Here is a 21,975-nt window from a genome sequence, read left to right on the forward strand (position 1 = left end):
ACTGATACAAATTTAGAAGAGTTGGCCCAGAAAACTCATTCAAACTGAGTTAGAGTCACAAGAGGAAAACCATGAGGGATGTGTGCGTGCAGCTAATTTTGCTGAAAAGCTCTGGACCTGGCACTGCTGCCCTGAGTGAGGATGGGACTGTGCAGTGGCATTGGTGCATCCTGCAGCCTACGCTGCCTTCCCTTAGAGCATTCCTGTGGTGTTACTTACACACATCATCAGAAGGAAAAAGGCTGGCTTGGGAGTGTTTCTCTTGTGAATCTGCCTTTTTTCTAGCTTGACTTATCTGCTGGCACACCTAAGCCAGTGTCCTCTTTGGGGGTGTTCTCCCTTTCCCCAGCATTTACATGTAGGAGGGTTTATTGCCAGGCAGCTGGGATGTCACAGTGGGAGCAATCTGCAGAGAGGAGAGAGCAGAACCCGCCGTGTCTCTGCTGGCCGCTTTGCGATGCCTGTGTGCTGCAGAGAGGTGCTTCCCTTGGGAGGGAGACCTGCAGGCTGTGGACCGAGTGGTCTGCAGGAACCAACATCCCAAAGGGAAGTCTCTGCCTCCTCTGCCACTCTTTCTTTGCTATATATTTAACTTTTTCTATCTATGGCTCCTGCATCATCATTTCCCCAGGCCACTTCATCTGGTTGTTGTGGAAATGAGGACAAGGTGGCAGACAACAAACAAGGGCCCCCAACAGGGCAAATAAACCCAGCAAGGTCGAGCGTGACTCAGAAGGCAGCAAGGCTCCCGTTTCTCCCCCTCACCTGGCTTTCTGTAAGACAAGGTTTAGCTGCTCCTCAAGGGCAGACCTGGGGGCTGCAACATCATACTCTGCAGGGGATTGTTGCCAGCTGACTTCACTTTAATACACAGCATGTGCTAGAGAGGGTTCACCTGAGCCAGGCACAAATCCCAAGTCCCCTGTCGACCACCCCTGAACCAGTCTGACTCAACCAGGTTGCAGGCTTTCCCGGAGATCCCTTCAGTCACAGCCCCCTGCCTTAATTTAACCTGGTTATTTATACCTTTTCCTGTGTGTGTTTAATTATAGCAAAACCTGGCAATACCGCTGTGCTTAACGGTCTGTTGGCATTTCCATTATGAGCCCAGACTGGAAGGGATTATATAGCCTGAGTGTTTGAACTGAGCCTCAGACAGAGACTTGGCATAGACTTGCAACCCAAATACAGAGATTTCCAATTGGCTAATGGCAGTTTTGAAAAGGGAACATTTTTCACATGCTTAGGTCCTTCCATTTGCTTAAGCTGCCTTCCTCTGTTTTAAACTCAGCGAGCAAGGAGTCGTAATTCAGCCTGTTACAGCAGTGACTCATGTTCATTGCACAGTGATGCCATAACCAGCCAAGGCAAGGCCGTCTGCCTTAAGAGGAATTACACACAGAGAGATGACTGGGGAAAGTCAGCTCTTTCACTCACCGGAGTCACACCATCTGTGCATCCTAATTGCAGCTGCCATGGCCAGCATGAGTTGTCTGACCACGTCTCAGGCTCTGCAGTGGCGATACCTAATGTCACCAACATGTGCTGGACTTCATGAGCAGCCAGTAGCACTTACAGGGCATCAGTTGGTTCATCCTCAAGTAGATGTATCAAATAGGATTGCTTGGTCAAGTCCTAAAAATGTTTTTTTTCTTCCCATCAGCTCTGTGGGGAGTTGTGGTAATAGGCTCAGGCAGCAGGGATAGTCTGCTGGGACCAGTCACACTTGCTGGGAATCTAGAGGAGCTCCCTCCTCTAGAGGGATGTGGTCCATCCATCTATCTCCACAAGTTTTTTCTTCTAATGGAAGACAGAACAAGAGCAGGCAAAAAACTATGTCTTCTTTTAATGCATAGGAGTCTTTGACACAGAAGAACCAAGTGATTTACCCATGGTCTCCCAGTAGGTCAAAGAGAGCCTTTCCTGGGAGCAAACCTGGATCTGCACTGCACACTGATGCCTCTGCAGGGCCTCTCCTCCTTCTGAACGCATTAAGTAAGCAAGTTGATACAACATGCAAGAGAATATCGTGTTTTGGGAAGAGTTATAAGTCAAGCAAAGAAAACTAGCTAGTAAATGAAGAGAAGCCTGTAGCAAAGACCATGTGTTGCAAACAGCCTTTCTCTCCAGGAAGCTTGCTTTGGACCTTGGTGGAAGGTCTTCTGTGCCTGTGTCCGTGGTAGAGATGGTCCATCCATTGCTGTCTCCCATCTCTTGCCTGTTGGAACCTGAGAGGAAGGAGGTGAATACCATACCCTGTACTCAGCTGGAGGAGAAGCATCAAGGCCCAAGGCTGCTGCATTTGCAGCTCATACATAGAGGGATGCTATGCAAGGTGCCTTGGCTTCTGCTCCCCTGGAGCTGGGGCTGCACTTCATTCCCCATCTCAGGGGTACCGGAGCTGGGTGAGCTCACCCAGGCTGTGCTAGGCAGCTGCACCCCCTGATCTGGGAAGGGCTGGTGGGGACTGGACAGAGGAGACAGCTCTGTTCCCATCAGGGCTGTCACCATGGGAACTTTAGGGACCGAGGCCATTTACGGCTGGTTGTAAACCCTGACTCTGACAGCAGAGCCTTTCTTCGCCTTTTCCTCTGGACTTGGCCCTGACTGTCTCAGAGAAAGCAGGCTCAAATTCTACCTCCGGCTGGCTCTGCACACACATCCCCTGGCACTGAGCGCTGGCCCGCTGCGTGGGAGCTGCTCGAGCTCAGCTAAGTGTCCTGGCTGTCTCTCCCAGAGAAAGTGGAGCAGACGCCTGAGGTTGCTGAGCATCACAGGTCTGACAGTTCTGCAGACACCTGCGGATATGCAGGGAAAGACAAATGGTGGGGTAGCAGTGCCATTGCCCCTTGGAGGAGCTCTCAGATCAATTTGTGAGGCAAATGATCCCTGGTAAAGTCTAGCTCCTCTCAGCAGATTCCCAGCTTTGAGGCTGGAAGGGCTCATCTTTCGGCTTGGCCAAAACTGGAAGTGCTGTGGTGAAAAGATGGAGAAACAGCTGGCAGGAGCCAGCCCGTGGAGGAGAAGTTGAGGGCAGAAGGATTTCAGCAGCCAAATCTCATCTGGTCCTTCTTCTGATGCCAAATTCTCCTGTGAAAGCCACGTGGTTTGTGCAGTTCCAGAGGACTACCCCGGGCCTGCCCAGCCTTCCTCTAGAGAGAGACAGGTTAAAACACAGACCTGGTTATCGATGCTGCTCTGTCTCCTGGGAGCTAAAGTCCAGGTAGCTCATGGCTGTCTTGTCCTTTTGCAGGCTCAGCACCCTAGCTGGACCACTGATCCCCCTGTGTGCCACAATGCCCTGCTAACAAAATGTGGTGGCGTGACCATGGTGCTGAATGGGAGTCTCCATGGCAGGGTAGTGTCTGGCAGGGCAGGACTTGGGGACCAGGAGGCAGCCCTTGTTCTTCACAGTGAAGGCCTGGGGGATGGAGGGCATTTTGCCAGACTGCCCAGCTTTCAGGAGTTCAGGTTTGTGTTAAAAAGTAAAAGCTCCCTGCAGAATACGGGGAATTACAGCAGAACAAAAAATTAAATACTCAACACTTAGTTATAATTTGGACTCAATGATCCTTGTGTGTCCCTTCTGACTCAAGATATTCTCATACAAAGAGAAAACTCCAAGAGATACTCTCCAGCCTCTCCAAACAGAATGACTTTCAGGAGAGAGCTGCCCACTGATGCTCCCTTTCCCAATGGCCCTCACATGCACAAATTTTCCTCAAAATTTTCCCCACAGCTTGAGGTCCAGCTGTGCCCATCAGGCCTGCCAAAACCTGTGACCCCATCTCCTGGCAAAGTGACGCATTTGGAATGACATGGACCACTGCTTTCTCCATTCTTCTGCTTCATGTGCCCTGATTTCCGTAGCGAATGAGTCACTGGCTGGCACCTTGGCTGGAAGATGGATGAGCCACCCCCATGCTGCTGACACAGCCTGAATACAGACTTTCTGCTCTTACCTAGGTATGAGACCAGGAAGAGGAGATGTACTTCCTAAGAGAAAGTGACTGGATTTGTTCTGGGCTTCCTGTGAGATTCTGGGAGAAAAAATGAAAAGGCTTTGCTGCTTTATGAGGGTAAGCGCTGCCTTTTTTTTTTTTTTTTTTAATGTGTGTTGCTTTTGCATTTCTTTATTTTCAAGAAAGTGGTAGGAAAATTTTCCTCCTTAAGGGAAAAACAAAGCAAAAGCAGAGACTGGTTGTGTTGACTGCTCATCCACGGAGAACAGTGGTTCCATGAAAGGCTAAAGTCTGTTTGCACTGGTTCCTACAGCTAATGAAGTATGACTGTGAAGGGGGCTCCTAATGCTAGTGTGAAGCAAGGCTCACAAGCTTCAAATGTTTTCTTGGATGATCTCCAAACCTTCTGCCCTCCTTTGGGCTACAGCTGAGGTTGGAGACCTCAGAGCTGCGAAGACTTCAGTGCAGCAGCTGCTTCCAAGCAAAACCAGAGCCATCACAATGAAAATAAATAAATAAACAAATAGTGCTATTCTGAGCCTCAGACACATTGGAGTGTTTCATTTGCACCACAGCGTGCAGGATGTGTTCCTCCCTGTTTGGGAGCAGTGTCCTGGTTTCCAGTCTATGGCTTTCTGGTGAATTCCCTCCTCTGTCTTCCAAGAGGGGAGCCTGCACACCCCTAGTAGACTCTCAGCTCATTCTTAAAGGGCTCTGTTGGTTTCCACTATCAGGGCATCATGGTGCAGGACTGATTCACCCCCTAATGCATGAGCACTCACAGTGTTTTCCCATGACATGCAGCTACCCCTCCATACCTCCTGTTAAAAGAAACCTTTTTTCAGGTGTGGTCTTGTCCTGACACCTCCAAAGTCAGCTCTTATGCTCCCTGCACACCTTTTGGCTGTCACCTCTGCCTGCAATGCCGTCCAACACCTCTTGGTTTAAATGAGTGTTTGCCTCATTTATTGCAGGTAACACTCTGCAGTTGGCTGTCCCCTCCTCCTGGCCCTCTCCTTATTTCTTCTTGGGATACTTCAACTCTCTCCAGGGCTGCAGCCTTGCAGGATCCTCTGCATCACTGTCCTGTGCTCTCAGTTGGTTGCATTTCTTCATGCAGAGTCCTCATGGAGGTTCACCTTCCTTTTCCCTCCTAGATTCAGTCCAGTTTCCCTTCAGTAAATTCCCATCCCAAATCCTCCCTCCTCATAGCAGTTCCTGGGTTTGTCTCTTGGTCAGTCAGCGCCTTTCCCCAAACACCTGTGCATTCTGTGTGAGGCAGGATGGGGCGCGGGAGGTGGCAGGAGCTGCCTAGTCTCAGGGATGGACCGGACTTGTGATTTGGATTGCAGTGATCCACAGCTTTGCTTCTCTGGAAATCCTGCTCAGCCCCTGGCTGGAGTGCATCCTGAAAGGGGAAAAGTTTCAGGGAATTCGGCCGGTAAGCCCTGTAAGACTGCCTTAGGGGAGCACATGTGAAACGGAACATTTCAAAGACTTGGCTAAGTTTGGCGGCAGCAAAGGGTGCATCTGGACTAAACCAAAGGCCTTCCCTGCTTCTCCTTTTGCCAAACTTCAAGTCTGCATGCCAAAAACATGCAGCTTGAGGAGCTCTTCAAAGAAAAGGTCATCAGATTTCTCTGTAACAAAAGCAAGAGAAACCAAAGCATTTCCCCTTACAATGTTCTTGGAAGCAGATGAATCATTTTGGCTGAAATTATATATTTTATAACTCTATTTGCTTAGATACTTCAGCATTAGGCAGCTAACCAGCAAGATGAAGTTCAACCCAAACATTTTAGCATGGCCTAGTTAAAACCAGCTGAATAACAGCGCTTGGCATAGGAAGAGTGACTGCAGGTCCACAGCGCTGGGAAGGAGCAGACTTACCTGCAATGCCTGTCCCTTGTGTCATTGTTTTCACAGATCTCCTGAAATGGTGATAATGTTTGGTCGGGGTGAAGGAAACCTAAACTTGCATCCTTTTTTGCCTTCATTTTCTTTCTCCTTCAAGCCGGAATGACAGTGCCCCATCTTTAAGCTGTGAGTGGTATGCCCTGGTTTGGAGATGGCATTTGGAGTGGAGATAATATGATTTCTTAGGCACAGTAGAGTTGGTCAGCTTATACTAGTGCTTTCCAGCTACCTCAAACTTACACCTCACGGCAGCTCTGAATGGTGCTGTATCCTGCAACACATTCTGCATCAGCAGGAGGCTGTGTGATCCTCACCCCGGAGTGAGGAGGGGAGGCAAGAGTGGAGCCAGGAATCACAGACCAAGGTGTGCTAGGAAGTCCAGATGTGCAAGAGGAAATGGATGAAGATGGGGGCTCTGGGGGCAGGCAGGGCTGGATGAGGCTCTACCACCACTTGGGTCTCCACAGTATCCTCTCCCATTTTTCTGCAGAGCGATGAAATGGTGCTTTACCAGCCTCTCTTCTGGTGGTCTGTGGTGTGTCTTTGTTCTGTCAAGCCATGGAGTCAGCATCCCAAACAGAAGTGATGCTGACAAGGATTGGGAGGAACTCGTATACTCCAAGGAGACCAGGACTGGGATGTACAGCTGGGCCATACACAGCAAATGGCAGAGGGCTGCACTGCAGCAGTGGAGGTGTTGCAGAGGATGGCAGAAGCCTTAAGTCCTTGTTTAGCTGCTGAAACACTGTGCACTGAGAGATGGGTGCAGATGCTGCATCAGCTCAGGGCCCTGTTCCCTCCTCTCCCTGCTGCACCACTGCTGTGCCCTGGCACAGGCCACTGCTGTCACAGAAGACAAGGAAGGCAAGAAGCTGACCCTGCTGTGGTGGTGCTGCAGCGGGTGCAGACAGGGCTGGCAAGCCCTTTGCAAAGGTGCTGTGTGTCCTCAGAGGTGCTGGTTTTGCTCTGCTGACAGTTTCCCATGAGCATTCTTTTTCCTCTCTGGGAGACTAAATAGCCTCTGAGCAAGGAGGATCTGGCAGTCATCCCGGCCCTGCTGTGTCACTGGGGTGTTTGGGGAGGGGAGAGAATAACCCAAGGGGTGGAGAGCAGGAACTCCTGGTGCAGCTGCAACTTTCACAGCAACCTCCTTACTCTCCATCTCTGCCATGGCAAGGGCCCTCGACATCTCCTGGGTGCTCAGTGAGGAGCAAACCACCCTTTCCTTTCTGCCCATATGCTGAGTCTGTGGCATCTTTCTCCCATTTAAGTATTTCTTGTCACTGGTGATATGGATGCTTTTGACAAACGAAGGAAAAAGGAGGGACGTGTCAGGGCCTGAACAAGGAAATAAATATTTAGACTCAGATCCACAGAAGATAACGTGGTGTTTTGCATCTGGCTGCCACCACGATGTCATGAGCAGCCTCCGAGGTCAGAAGAGTTTGTCCATGCTTTGCTTGGGTGGCTTGTGAATGCTCAGCACGGCTCCAGCCTTGTGGTATCTCCTGCCAGCCTTGGTCACCTACTGGGGTTCCTCGGTTCAAAGCTGATGGAGGCCAGGGATGTGAGTCACTGGCCTCCCCTGGCCTTCTTCCACGCGCTCCATTTGGTGCTGCTTTGTGTGTGTGAGAGCGTGCTCCCTCTCCCAGCTGTGCGTGCCTGCCTGCCAGCACGCCGCTGATCCAATCTGCAGCTGTGCTGGTTTTCTCCTCTCTTCTAGCTCTGAGAGTCTTGTTCATGGATTAGGGGGAAAGAAGGAGGAGGAAGAAGGGGGAGTGGGGAGAAAATGAAAAATAAATTAATGAACCAACACAGGGAGAGATGCCCAGTAGAAGTGAGTGTTCTGCCCATGGGCAGCATGCTGTGGCATCATCCCCACTGTGCCTTCACCACCAGCAAGCAGAAGATGTCACCTCCCTACACCTTCCTGGAAGATGAACTGGGGTCCCTGTTGGAAGTCCTTTGCTGGGGACTGCTAGCTCCTATGGGCACCAGGTTGATTCCCAGGAAAAACCAAACCACTGTCTCATGGCTTTGCACCCAGTTACGCTGGGGCTGCTTCCAAGCTCTGTGGGTGGTGAGGGGGTCACCCCTCCTGCAGGCAGATGGACTGGACCTTCCTCAGTAAGGCACCACCAGCTCTTGCCCATGTACATTCGATAGAGCACAGTGGTGAGTAGAGAGCTGGGCAGCCCCTCCAGCGGGAGCTGGCTGGCAGCTGCAGGGCTAGGACACACAGCCTCACCACCTGACGGCCTTCTTCATTGCAGAAGGTGCCCAGGAAGTCTCCAGCGGTGACAATGTGCAGGGGAACCATGAGACATCCCAATGGGGAGAGTCCCACATGTCAGGAGGTGTTTGGAGGTAAGTTCTGCTCTTTGCAAAAGGTTGGGGAGAGTTTTGGGGTGGACTTCCCAGGATCCTGATTGCTGTGGTATCCTACAGACACCATAATTGCCAGAAGGGCTTGTGGGTCAGGAGGTGAACTGAAGGACATTTTTGAGAACTGCAGTGGCATCCTTCTCTGTCCAGTGGGGTGCTGGAGACTTGTGTGAGTCAGTCTGAAGCTTTCCTCTGCATATCACCGGAGGCTGGAAGCCTTTGCCAAATGATCAGTGCGCCCCACAAAAATCTGTGATGGGTCTTGGCACTGATCACACAGGGTCTTCTGAGGATGAGCAGGACTGTGGGAAAAGTGATGGATCAGCCAAAATGGTATGTATATACACTGTCTTGCTTCCCTGTGTTTTATGGTTGATGAATTTGAAAACGACTCCACAGCCATCAAAATATTGTGTTTCCCTCCAGAGCCTTTTTTGTAGCAGACAGTTTCTAAAATGGGCCATTTGTATTTCCCATTAGTTGGCCCTGTTAATCCTGTATTTTCCCAGGAAACAGCAATGGCCTAAAGGTTGATTGTACTTTACCTGGCACGAATGCAGATCTGTGGATTACAAGGGTTCCCCCCCTGTGCAAATGAGATTAGGCAAGGCCCCAGTGACATGGGTCAAACTGGGACAGAGTAGTGGCTTCCCAGAGAGGGGATGGGAGGGCTGTAACTTCCTTAGCAGCTGTGATCCTGCAGATGTGACGGGGAAGGCACTCAGGGGGTCTCGGCTGGTGTTTAGGCAGCCTGGAGCGGAACCAGGCTGACTTTACAGTTCACAGCTGAGGTGTTCGCTGCAGGCAGCAGAAGGTATTTTCCCAGCCTTTCTGGTGGTCCCTTTTCACAGCTGGAGAAACGCTTTGGATGTGAGTCTCCCCATGTCAAGCCCACGTGCTCTGTGGGGTGTGGTGGACAGTGGCTTGGACATGGGAGCAGTGAGGCTGCACAAACCCCTCTCTGCTTTTCACTGAGGTGCCCAGGGCAGAGGGGGAAAAGCTTCTTGTGCCCTGGTCCCCAGGCTGAGCCCCTGCCCTCAACCCGACCTTGCTCATCTTGCACACCGTGGACTTTCCCTGGCTTGCAAAGCCCAGGTGTGATTGTGGCCGACCTCTGATCAGGGACTTTGCCTCCTGATCCAAGTGCATGAGGTGGTGCCGCCCCTCAGCCCAAGGTTCTCCCTGCCCCAGCGAGGCTGGCACAAGAAGTGTGCCCCACTCTGGTGCTGGGTGGGCAGGGAGGGGTTTTGCAGGGTGAGGAGCATGGACCTTGTGGCACCAGCCCTGAACCAAGTCTGTGAATGAAGGAGGGGTATCTGCTGTGTTGGTGGTGATGGTGGCAGTGAGGAAGAAGTAGCTGGAGAGAAGGGACCCCTCTATCCTGTGAGGTCCTCAGCACCTCACAGGATAAGCCCTCAGAATTCCAGGACGACTTCAGTTGTCCTCAGGTGCTGCATCCTCTGCCATCATGCCGCAAGCAGCATTCAGGGTGTGCCTCAGATAGAGACAGGGGCATCCTTCCCCCTCTCCTACCCCAGCAGAAATGGCTGCCAGCTGGGATGAAGGATGGAGGCAGCAGCTCCCAGAGCGGCTGGGCTGGGCGTTCCCGGGAGGGGACAGGGCACAGCAAGGGGCAGCTGCCGTGGCAGGCTGGCAGCACTCTGGTGGGTGCAGTCACGAGAAGGAGCGGGGGGGACATTGTAGCCTTCGTCCCACCCACCGCACTGTTCGGGGTTGGCAAATTTGTCCTCATCCCCCCTGGCCTTTGTTTTGAGCGGTGGGAAAATGCACACGGTACACACGGGGAGGGGGGGCCGGAGCTGGCACCCCAGCACAAGCGGCGAGACTGCCGCTGGACAAGGAGCCGGTGTCCCGCAGCCCCCGGCGCTGGGAGCGGCGCGGGACCCCCGGCGGCTTTCCCGGGCGGAGCAGCGCTGGAGCGGGGCGGCCGCGCCCCGCGCAGGGCAGCGGCACCCCCGGAGCCCCGCGGAGCTGCCCCCGGAGCCCCGCGGAGCTGCCCCGCAGCAGAGCCACCGCCCGCACGGCCCCGCCGCCCCCGGCCCGCGTGGGCGTGGGAGGCACCTTCCTCCGTCTGCAGCTCCGCCGGCAGCCCCTCCCCACCTGGGAAACAGGCTCCCTTCTCTTCCCCGCCGCTGTGCGGACACCCGGCTCTGCACGTAGCAAATGGAGGCGATTTCCTCCTTAGCGGCCCCACATGGAAAGTATTGAGCCTCTGTGGTTTAGGTTTTTTTTTCTTTTTTCTTTTTCCCTTCTCTCCTTCTCTTTTCTTTATTTTTCCCCCTTCTTTTTTATTTTTTTTTCTTTTTTTTTTTTCTGTTCTTTTTATTTTTTTTCCTTCCCTTGCCTGCCATGGTCTCCGTGTGCTGTTGGTTGTGGTCATAGATCTCCCACCCTCTGATTGCTCACATACATCTGCTCCCGGTCACCGTGAATGTCAGGAAGTGACTGAATCCCGCAGTGAGCACAGCTGTGGGCTGACCTGGCAGAGGTAGTGAGAAAGGGAGCTGAGGGAGTGGTCGGGGTATTGAGAAGCAGGCGGGGAAGAGGAAGGTTTTTGGGAGCCATGGCATGGCTCAGATCTCTTGTGCTGCTTCTCTCCAGTGGGTGGACCTCTGGGGGTCCCCTGGTGTCTTGCACTCTAGTTCAGTTGGGGTCTTTGGGGTTGGTCTGTTCACAGAGGGAACACAGGGAGACTTATTCTTTTGCTTTTTCAATGGGTTATTATTTCCCAGCAACCAAGGAGGGTGAAACCACCAGAGAGACCCTGGAGAAGAGCCCTTTGCTCATCCTGCTCAGGACTTGGGGCCAGCCACAAATACACTGTGTTCTGATTGTGTGAGATGCCCATCAGCCAGTGGGACTGGGATGGCCAAGGAAACCTTTCACTGAGTGGGTACACTGTTTGTGTGAGGGATGACTTTTCTCTGGGAAAGGACAGCAGCTGGGCAGGTATAGAATATATATAGACACCTCTGAGCTAGCAATGACAATCGTTAGTCACCACAAGGACATGGTCCAGGCTCCATGCTGGGGGTAAATGACTCATATTGAAGTCTGTGGGACCAGAGCTTTGTTGCTCTTGGCACTCAAACCAGCTGGATTTAATGCTAGATTGCGTTCCTCCTTCAGGTCTGATAGAGAGTCCTTTGCAGCATGCTATGCCATTTGCAAGGACAGCACATATACTCTCTGGGAGAAATATCCTATGAGTCCAAGAGCCATTCTCCCCATCAGTACCCTGCTGTGTGTTTGGGGGAGATGCCAAAGGAGTCAAGAAATTTGCAGTAAATTCTTACAGGGAATTTTTGCACTGGGCAGCTCACCAGTTTGCTGCAGTCCCTGGGCTTGTCTCTGTGCCTCATTCTGCACACCATCAGGGCTGCCTGCTGTGGCTGTGCTCAGTACACAGACAGATGTCACTGGAGGGCAAGGGATGTGTGGTGGACAGGGTGTTTTAGAACATGTTCTCAAGTGGAGTACCTGGGCTGCTGCTGTATTTTATTAGCCAGCGTGTCAAGGAGCTCCCCCATTTCTATTCATCTGAGCTGGGCAGCTGGAGCAAACCCCTTCCCCTAGGGGATGCTGCTGGTTCCTCTTGCAGAAGCCCTTGGTACGTGAGGGCCAGAGCAGTGTTTCAGGAGAGGAGGTGGTGGCCCTTTTCTTCACTTACCTGGCTGGTGCTTGTCCTCTACACCATTCCCTTCCTCTAAGTAAGAGGCCACCTGACTTGCGTTTGAGTCCCTTTCCTACTGTTGCTCCCAGAGCTCACTGCATAGAGGATTTGCTGTGCCTGTGCAGGCCTTGCACCATGACATCCCTTGGAGCACACTTTCTGTCCTCCCACAAGCTCTGGGCTGGTTACAAACTTTCTCTCTTCCTTGGATTATTTTACATCCAAGCCTGGTCTTTTGGCTCCCCAAATTTTAACACCGTCCGAGTTCTCCTTAAGATCCGAGCCCTCTTCTTCTGCAGGCTGCAGTCCCAGTGTGGGCAGTGCTTGCAGAAGTTTGTAGGGCATGCAGAGCATGAGGGCCTTCAGAAAGCTGTGGAGCTCTTTAGACTTTGGGGACATACTACATTCTCCTTGTTTTGGTACTGACCTAGCCCCTTGGAGGGGTGCTAGGAAGGTGAACACAGGGTGCTGTCTGCTGAACAAGCTCACAAGCTTGTCTGCATCTTCCTTACAAGCCAAAGGGATTTTGCTCTTGAAGCATATGGGGAATCTTTGGGCAGTGGTACAGAGTTTTCTTTGTTGCCAGCCCCTCAGTAAGATCCCAGGCCGGCTCAGCCTTCGACTGGCTGATGCAAACAGCAGCAATAGACTCAGCTCTTGGTGGCCAATGGTGGAGGAGCAGACTGTGGGGTGACAGGAGATGCAGCCCATCAGGAGCCAAGGGAGGGCCCAGGAGTGGGGCTGCCTGGGGGAGGAACCCTGCAGTGCAGTGGGACTGGGTTCTCTCAGCCCTCACCAACTCCATTTTTGGAGAAGTATAGTCCTGTTCCTTTGGGCAGCCGGTCCTGCTGTGAGCTCAGGGATGTACTGAAGTGGGACTAAAGGCTTTGGAAGGAGAAACAGAGAAACAGTCCCTCAGTGTGGCCCTGGCAGTCAGAGCAGAGCAAACATGTCCCTGTTTCTATGCATCCTTGTGCCTCAGGATGCAACTGCAGGCATTTCCCAATGCCTTGGTCTTTGGGGTCTCTCCTTGCTTTACTCTTCCTCTGAGAAGGGCTCATCTGGGTCCTCTCTCCCCTACACCAGCTGTCAGACCCCAGTGTGACCCAGGCCCCCACACACACCATCCCTCTTCTGGAAGCTATGCAGCACAGCCCCAGCACTGCAGCATCCCCCAGTTCTGCTCGGCCCCGTTACCCAGTGACTTGCATCCCAGAGGGTCACCTGCAAGGAGCTGGCACCAGCTAGGAGCAAGGCCCACGGGAGCAGGTGAAAGGCACAAGTGGGCTGCTGCCACCCTCGTGCCTGGCTTGCCCCACAGCTCTGCCAGGCTCAGGAGGGAGCAGTCAGGGTGTGGGGATGAGAGCGTGCTGCCCGGGATTCCTAGGCAAGCCTTAGCCATAGCTCTGCTCCTTTACCTGCAGCCTGGCACTGAGACAGGCAGTGAGCTTCTCTGAGAGGCAGGGATAAACGAGAGGTGGTGATAAATGAGCCTGGGTGATTAATTCACACTCCTGATACCTGTTTGCTCTCCCAGATGTGTGTGTTGGCATGATCCTGGGCAGGGCTTGGCCTGGCATCCCCCTTTATCTCAGTTACTACATGAAACCTGTTAATTGTATCGCAAGCCCTGAGCTCAGGATGGCGATTTCACATCAAACATCAGCACTCATAAAGTGGATCTGAGCAGGGCACTGAGCTCGACTCCGAGGCTGCCAGGAGGAAGAAGAGACCTCCCGGACTGTGATTTCATCCCAGGCTCTTTGCAAACACCCTCCTCACCCAGCTGGGGCAGGCAGGGTCTGCAGAAGGTTGTCAAACTCAGAGTATAGCAGGCTATGCAGGGAAGGTTCCCCACTCTGATGATTTCTGCTAAATGATCTCCCAACCCTGCCTGCAGCAGCTGGGAAAAAGTGGCCATCTGAAGCTTGGAAGCTTGTTACATCTGCAGTGGTTTGAAATTGGGAGCAATTAATCTCTGTAAAGTCTTTATCTGGAAATCAGGCAGCGAGGCTCATCCCAAAATATATATGCTGCCAAAGCTCTGTGTGTAGCGAGGACACGAGGGCGTTACTTAGGGTGTTGCTCTTGGGGAAGCTGCCTGCCCTGCTCCAGGAGTGTCCCAAGGCTTCCTGCCTGTCCTGCACATGCACTGCAGACAGCTCATTAATTTCCATTTCACAGCCCAATCTCTTCTTCCTCTGAAACAATTACTTAAAAGTTTCTTTGCAGCCCTCCAGGCGTCCCACCCTCTTGCTGGCTTCCTTTTCCATAGCTCTCTCCAGCTTGTCTCCACAGGACTTTGCCACCAGCCTCCCTTCAGAGGAGCTTCATTGCTGGGGCCCAGAATGGGGATATTTGTAACGACCAGGGGGCGGTTTTCATACCTTGTAGACCAGATCTACACCTTCAGACAAAAATGAGAGAAGCCCCTAAAAGGAGCATGGAGAAAATTTGGGCAGTGCCTTGTTCCCAGGGGAAAACAGGTCTGTTCTTAGGGCAACATCCTAGAGACCTTCTTGGGGCTGCTTTTGGATGAGGGGCTTCAAAGCAACAAGCCAGGTCAGCAAGCACATCCTTGCTTCTCTTCTGGAGTGATGATCTCATGGTGACATAGGTAATAATAAAAGGCTTTTTTTTGCCTTTGGTATCCCGGGGGCCATACTTTGTGTCTGGAATGCAGGAGCTGATTTTTGACCAAATACTACTTCTGCAAGCAGAGCCCCTTGGGTGCTGCTGGGTCCTGCTGAGACACAATATGACAAAAGATGTATTATAAAAGTACATCCTTCCAAGGATGTACTTCTCCCAGAGTAGAGAGCCAAGCAACAACACTGGCACCAGGCACTAGGGATTTGGGGAAGACAAGGAAATTCAGTGAGGCAGGTTCATAGCTGGGATAAAGCAAGTGGCTGATCTCAGTCTATGCTCCCCAGCACCACAGTGGAAAAAGAGATCTGGAAAAGACATGTGGGAAGCTTCTCTCGGACACAAGCAGGTGAGTAGTGAAGGAGCATGCAGGCGCTTGCTGGGAAAGCAGGCCAGGAGGCAGAACTGATCGCCTGCAGGGCTGGCAGAGTGGAGGCTGGACCTACTCCCTCCAAGACCTTAAGAAAGTGGGGAGGGACCATGAAGTTGTTGGAAGTGGAGGTGCTGTGTGTGATGCGTGGGAAGGGAGACTGGTGTCCTCGTGAGAGGTCCCACAGGACCTCTCTGTCTCTGTCCTAGAAACTTGTAAATCACCTCTCAGCTTGAATCACTGCAGCAGCAGAGCAATATTCTGCACAGCTTTTGTCTCTTCCCTACCTAAAGGTGGGCCGGTCCCTTCCCCCAGCTGCCCTTCCCACACTCACTGAAGGCAAACCCAGCCCTTTAATTCCAGTCACAAATTCTGGAAATGATTAGTGGGCTGTCATCACTCAGGCCCACCGGATATTGGGCACGGGGTATTTCCGTCCCCTGTAATTGATCGTGTGCAGGGCTGCCTGGCTCTGCGGCGGGCAGGGGAGAGGTGAGGCAGAGCTGGGTGTAGTGTTTCCCTCCACCCGCCTCAGCTGGGAAAACTGCTGGACCAAGAACAGGGCAAAGAATAAATTCATTCATGGCTAAAGGTAAGGGGACAAGGCAGAAAGGTTCCCCAAAGACTTGGCCCTATCCTGTCTAGGAAAAGAAATTAAAACCAGCGTGGCTGGGACAGGGGGGCAACGCTGGGGCAGCCCCTTCACTGATGCGCAGAAGTGCACTTTGTGAAACTGCTGTTGCATCCCTCAAGGGGCCTGGGAACTCAGTGGCCCACTCATCCAGGGTGCCCAGAGGCAGCTGCCAGCTCCAGCTTGATGGAGAGGATGCTGATCAGCATCGCACCCGCAGCCACTCGGCAGCCTTTGTTCCCTGCTCTGCCTGCCCCTTTCCCAGGGCGCTCTCTGGCTCCTGGGAGCTGCCCGTTTGCCAGCTGCCTAGCGAGAGCTGCTATCTGCCCTGTGTGAATGTCTCACATCCATCCAGCAGACTCCCAGCCTTCCACTGAAACGTCCCATTGTGCAGCTGGCTGGACTACGTGAGCCTGGCTACGTGGAGCTTTGAAGTTAACTCTTCCTTTTGAGTCAACAGAGCTGTGTGGTGTAATTGTAAAATTTCCCTTCGTTGGCTAACCTCCTGATGTTAACAAAAGCTCTCTGCTATGTAAACGGGCCAGATGCTGCAGGATGCTGTCTGCAGGCTCACGTACACTCCTTGTGCCACAGGAGGTGCTGGACTTGCACCTGCAGGCTGTCCTAACCAGGCAGAGAGGATGGAGCCACGTGCCCCACAGATGGGGCAGAGTCACTGGTTCCCTCATCCTTTTGTCAGTGACCTCAAATGTGTCTCCCTTCCTTTTAGATTACTTGGCCCTGCAGAAATCCTGGCTGGAATTGTTTTAAATGTGGTAGTAATTATCTTAAGAAGAAGGGGTGAGGATCCAGATGATTTGGGAATAAAAGGAGTAAAGGAAATGGAATCCCAGGACTCCAGAATTTTCAGGCTGCCTTCAGCAACAGCAAGGGCCCTGGAACAGATATGCTGTAAGGCTTACCAAGAGAGCAAGGTGAGAAGTGAGTCAACATGGGCTTGGCAACAGCCTAATTTCCTTTTACAACAGGGTTGGAGGAGATGAACAAGATGCCTCTCATGCTGAGATCTACCTGCATGGTCAACCTGGTTGTTGGTTTCCAAGATGGTATTGCATTCCACAGAATCACAGAATGTTAAGGGGTTGAAATGGCTTAAAGCTTATCTAGTCCCAACACCCTCTCCTATGGGCAAGGGCACCTCCCACTGGACCAAGTTGCTCAAGGCTTTACCCAACCTTTTCCAACACTGCCAGGGTTGGGGGATCCACAGCCTCCCTGGGCAACCTGGTCCAGTGTCTCACCATGCTCACAGTAAAGAATTTCTTCCTAATATCTAACCTAAATTCAGTCTCTTTCAGTTTGTAGCCATTCATTATTGTCCTATCTCTGCAGTTCCTGATGAAGGGTCCCTGTTCAGGTTTCCTGTAGGTTCCCTTCATATAAGGAAGGCTCCTCTAAGGTCTCCATGCAGCCTTCTCTTCACCAAGCTGAACAGCCCCAAGTTCCTCCACCTGTCTTTGTTGGAAAGGTGCTCTGATCGTCTTATCAACTTTATGGCCCATGTCTGGACTGCCTCCAACAGGTCCATGTCCTTCCTTGTGCTGGAGACCCCAGAGCTGGATGCAGCACTGCAGGTGGGCTCTCACCAGAGCAGAGCAGCGGGGTGGAATCCCCTCCCTTGCCCTGCTGGCCACTCTGCTTTTGAGGCAGCCCAGGATTCCATTGGCCTCCTGGGCTGTGAGCGCACACTGCTGGCTCATGTTGAGGTTTTTGCTGACATTGATTTGCAGGCATTTTGGAGCTCAGGATGGGAGTTCAGGCAGGGTGTGACACTGGTGAAGTGGATATAAACAGGATGCAATTCTGCAATAAGGGCAAATGCAAGCCACACACTGCAGGGTAATTTGCTGCATGCATATACAAAGGGGCAACAAGGCCTTCAGAAAAGGACATGGGTATCATTGAGGTAATGTGTGTCATTACTGTGAGTGACTTGATGACACACAGATGTGAAGAAAATCAAAGGTTGCTGCTAGGCTATATAAACAAAAGTGCCACAAGCATCAGGCATGCTGCAATAGTTCCACTTTTTTAAGTATTAGGAAAGCCTCATACTTTCTGAATATATTCAGTTTAGGTTATACAGTTCAAGAAAAGCTTACACGTATCAGAGTCCATGAAAGGTGATCAGCAGCCTAGTAACCGTGACCTATGAGTGAAGTTTTAAAGAACTTAATTTGTTTAGTCTGCTTATGAGAGGAGGAAAGGGAAAACGTGACAACCTTCAGATTTGTAAAAAATGCCTAAAAAAGACACCAAACAAGTTGTTCTCTGTCTTCAGGAGGTTAGACAAGGTTAGACATCTAGAAAAACTTTTTGGCTCCTTAAGAGCTCCTGTTCTCTTAAGACAGAGTTCTTTGTGGAGATCTCACAATCACAGAATCCCAGAATGGGTCAGAAGGGACCACAGTGGGTCACCTTGCCCAACCTCCCTGCTCAGGCAGGGTCATCCTAGAGCACATGATACAGGGTTGTGTCCAGACAGTTCTTTAATATCTCCAGTGAGGAAGACTCCACAACCTCTCTATTGTTTCAGTGCTGGGTCACCCACACAGTCAAGAAACTCTTCCTCATATTCAGGTGGAATTTCCTCTGCATCAGTTGCTCCCTGTTGGATCTCATCCTATTGCATAACACCACCAAGCAGAGCCTGGAAATATCCTCTTGGCACCTCCCTTCAGATAGTTACAGACATTGATGAGGTCCTCTCTCAGCTGTCTTTTCTTGAGACTGAGCAGGCCCATCTCCCCCAGCTTTTCCTTGAAAGAAAGATGCTCCAATCCCTTAATCATCTTTTTTACCCTCCACTGAATCCACTTCAGGAGCTACACATCTCTCTTGTCCTGATGAGCCCAGAAATGGACACAGCATTCCAGATGTGCCTCACCAGGGCTGGGCAGAGGGGCAGTTGGCCTGCTGGCAATGCCCTTCCTAATGGGCCCAGGATTCCATTGGCCTTCTTGGCCACAAGGACACACTGCTGGCTCATGGACAGTTTGTTGTCCACCAGGATCCCCGGTCCTTCTCCACAGAGCTGCTCCTCAGCACGTGGGCCCCCAGCCTGTACTGGTGCCTGGGGTTATTTCTCCCCACGTGAGGACCCTGCATCAGCCCTTGTTGAATTTCAGACAGTTCCCCTCTCTCTGCCCATCTCTGCAGCCTGTCGAGCTCCTTCTGAAGGGCTGCACAGCTCACTGGGGGTACTGCTCCTCCCGGCTTTGTGTTGTCAGTGAACTTGCTGAGGAGGCATCTGCTCCTCCATCCAAGTCACTGATGAACTCGTGAAACAATACTTGGGGACACCACTGGTGACAGGCCTCAACACCAGATGCTCCAACTCCAAAGACACAATCTCCTTCTTGAGAAATTTCCAAAACCAAGATGCTACAAATACTCATCAGGCCTTCTTGGATAGTGATATCTGTCCTTGGCAAGAGATACAGTAGATGATGTCTCAGGTGCCCTGTTTTAGATCCTGCACCATTACATGGTAAGACACAACTGGTCTTTGCAGGGTGACAAGGGCATAACAGTGATTCTCCCCACATTGCCATGTCTTCTAGACACCAGACTATATTCCCTGTTTCAAAAAGTGGATAGCCTTGCAGGATACATGGCACAACACCAGGAAGCCTAAATGAAGCTTAACCTGCTGTCCAGACAGACCTCCCCTTAAGCTGACAGAGGACAGCTGGCTGCTGTCACTTCTTCATGGGAAATGCAGTGGTTTAGTTGCACTGTGGAGGCTCCTAAATTTGCAATTAAGCAGAAAGGCTTATTGCATCATTCCTGTGTACAAGAATCAGATGGGCAGATTTCTTGAACAGGTCCCTCATTTGGTGCTGGGTAGATAACAAATGAAGATCTAGAGAGGAGGTGGAGGAAGCCTACCCTTTGTGGTGACCGAAGTTAAACCAATAATGGAAGGTAAAGTGCAAATGTGGAGTAAACAACAGTCTTTGAATGAGGTTTTGTGACAGCAGGAGAAGGGGGGCTCAGTCTCCACTATTCCTCACAGCAGCCCTTTGGGAGGAGAGCACAATGAAGCTGCTGAGTCCTCCAGGGATTCAGTGTGAAGATGAACCCGCAGGAGTCCTTCAGAGCCATGCCAGGCTTCTGCAAAAGGCTGTCCAGAGCAAAGCTGAGCTACCTTCCTTTTCACACAGAGTGGTTGCCATTGTCTGCATGGGGAATCCTCTGCTGTCTGTGCTGGTTCAGCTGGGGGCTGAAGCACAAATGGCTCCTTCAAACTCAAATGCTCTGTAAAAGCTGGCTCAAGCAGTGGGTGCCTCTGCTAGAGGGTGAGCATGTTCACAGAGGCTGGTGGACTCTGCATGGAAAAGCTAGACCCTAGAACTGGCTGACACAGAAAAGCCAACTCACCACACATCAGTGTAATGGAGGCACATTTGCAATGATTGAGCTGACTGTTGTCTGGATTACAGCTCTGAGATGAGAGAGGCCACTGTGGTATAAACATCTGTCAGGAGCAGATGAGGTCTGCAGCAGAGACATTCCCCACAGGTTTATATGATTTTCAAGGACCTGAGGGCAATGATCTGTTTTCTGCTTCTCAGTAATTTCACAGAAAAGCGACGTCAGTGATCTCATGACCCATTAATAAATAATTCCTCCAACTCCTTGGCTGAATCACACTTGTGTAACGTGCAGGATGAAATCAAGAGGAATAGCTTCCTCCAAGATGTTATATTGCAGCTCAAGAGTATTTGATAAGGCCATCCTGCAGAGATTACAAAATCCCCTCTGCTTGGAAGGGAGGAGAAGGGGGTCACAGTGCATAGTACAAATTAAATTTTGGAAAGCACCTTCTCTGGATGTCCTGCTTAGCCAAGATGAAACTTCCCCTGCATTTGGTTCAGTTCTGCTGGGTGAAGAGATACACATCCATTCAACCCTCAGAAGCTACAACTGGCCCTCCAGACATTCCTGGCTTTCCTTGGAAACCAAGTAGATTGTGTCTGCACTGTTGATGTCTACCAGCCAGCACAGCTTTGCTGCTTGAGGGCATGAAGCAGGGAAACAGCCACACCAGCCAAACATCTCATAACATCTCATTTTTGTATCTGGCGAATTTGTTCCAAGGGGCTGAGCTTGGAGGAGTACCACAACTTCCTCCCCTCCCTGTCTGACTGTGGTGCTCAGGAGACTGAGTCATCCATTTTTCATGTGGAGCTCCCCGTCATTCCAAGGAAAAGGCCGTGCTTCCGGCATCCCTTGGCGTGTGGGTTTCCATTCATCTCTGGATGTCCAGGCAACATGCCATCCCCACGACAAAATGGCTGCTGCTTAGTTCTTCTACCATTAGTTCATCCCTCAGGATTTTGCTAAATTTCTCCCAGTCTTTTGGACAGTCTGAGTAGAGAGCACTCAGCGTCTGGAGGTTTTGCACTGTGTTCATGTCAGAAAGGCTGCCTGTCCTTTTCCCTTGATCCCTGCAAGTTCTGCACAGGGCAGGACAGAATCAGATGTTTTGCTGCTCCATATTTTCAGGCAGCAGAGGTGTATCTGTTCCCATGACTTGTCAATGGGCTCTGTTAGCAGGAGTAAAAGGTTAGGGAACACAATATCCCCTCTTGCCTCCTGTTGGGAGAATATCAGATGAATAAATACCCCAAGGCGGGCCAGCCAAATCAGGGCCTTCTGATTTGGAGAAGTCAACTGAAGCAGACTGGGTGGTCATCAAGAGGTCCCCTTGCTCTGGGGAGCATATAACACATCACTTCATGGAATCTGCTGATGTTCTCCTTAGTGTGGACAAAACTCCCCTGTTTCACAGAAGGTGGTAAACAAGCCCTGGACCTCATCCCTTGGCTCCAGGGCATACAGTTGCAAAGCTCCTCTGATCAGTGTGGGAGGAAGGCCTCCACCCTCCTTATGGCTGCCCGGTAATGATCCCCAGCTGTAAGCCTCTCCCTTCCATGCCTGGAAACCCAGGCTGGCCTCAAGGGTGGGGCACAGGCTGTTTAACCCATTCCCTGGACAAATGGACAATGGATGCTCTCCAGCTGCTGCCGATGCACTGGGAACCTCTCTCTGCTGAACTGGCTGGGTTGCCAGGAAGGTGCTGAAAGGCTGGGGGTGCAGAGGTGTGTGGCTTCATGTCCAGGGTGAATAACGATGGTTTTGCTTGCTCCCTGCTCGAATGTGCCCCAGGGAGCAGCATCTTCCCTGGACCGATGGCTCTGCAGGCACAGAACCTAACTGGGAGGTGTGCTGCTCGGCAGGAGGATGGCTTCTCCCCAAGACCTTCTTCACAGGGCTGTTCCCAGTGGCTCCTGGCAGTGCCGTGGGGCTGGGGGGTGTCCATCCGGCAGAGGTGCAGGTC

The 21,975-nt window shown here is 51.7% G+C and overlaps 1 long non-coding RNA gene across 9 annotated transcripts in view; it reads left to right on the top strand.

Annotated features, from left to right (window-relative positions):
* Positions 1-482: 482 nt before the first annotated feature.
* LOC135297267 (uncharacterized) overlaps positions 483-21,975 on the top strand; it is a 35,430-nt gene continuing 13,937 nt past the window's right edge. For 5 of the 9 annotated variants that reach the window (XR_010359308.1, XR_010359313.1, XR_010359306.1 and 2 more), the window contains exons 1-4: positions 483-3,471; positions 3,967-4,079; positions 8,153-8,246; positions 8,328-8,597. This is a non-coding gene — a long non-coding RNA (uncharacterized LOC135297267). The remainder of the gene's footprint in view (positions 3,472-3,966; positions 4,080-8,152; positions 8,247-8,327; positions 8,598-21,975) is intronic. The other 4 variants (XR_010359307.1, XR_010359311.1, XR_010359314.1 and 1 more) reach the window with 4 other exon arrangements.

This window comes from Passer domesticus, chromosome 3 (genome assembly GCF_036417665.1).
Source record: "Passer domesticus isolate bPasDom1 chromosome 3, bPasDom1.hap1, whole genome shotgun sequence".
Taxonomy (NCBI): domain Eukaryota; kingdom Metazoa; phylum Chordata; class Aves; order Passeriformes; family Passeridae; genus Passer; species Passer domesticus.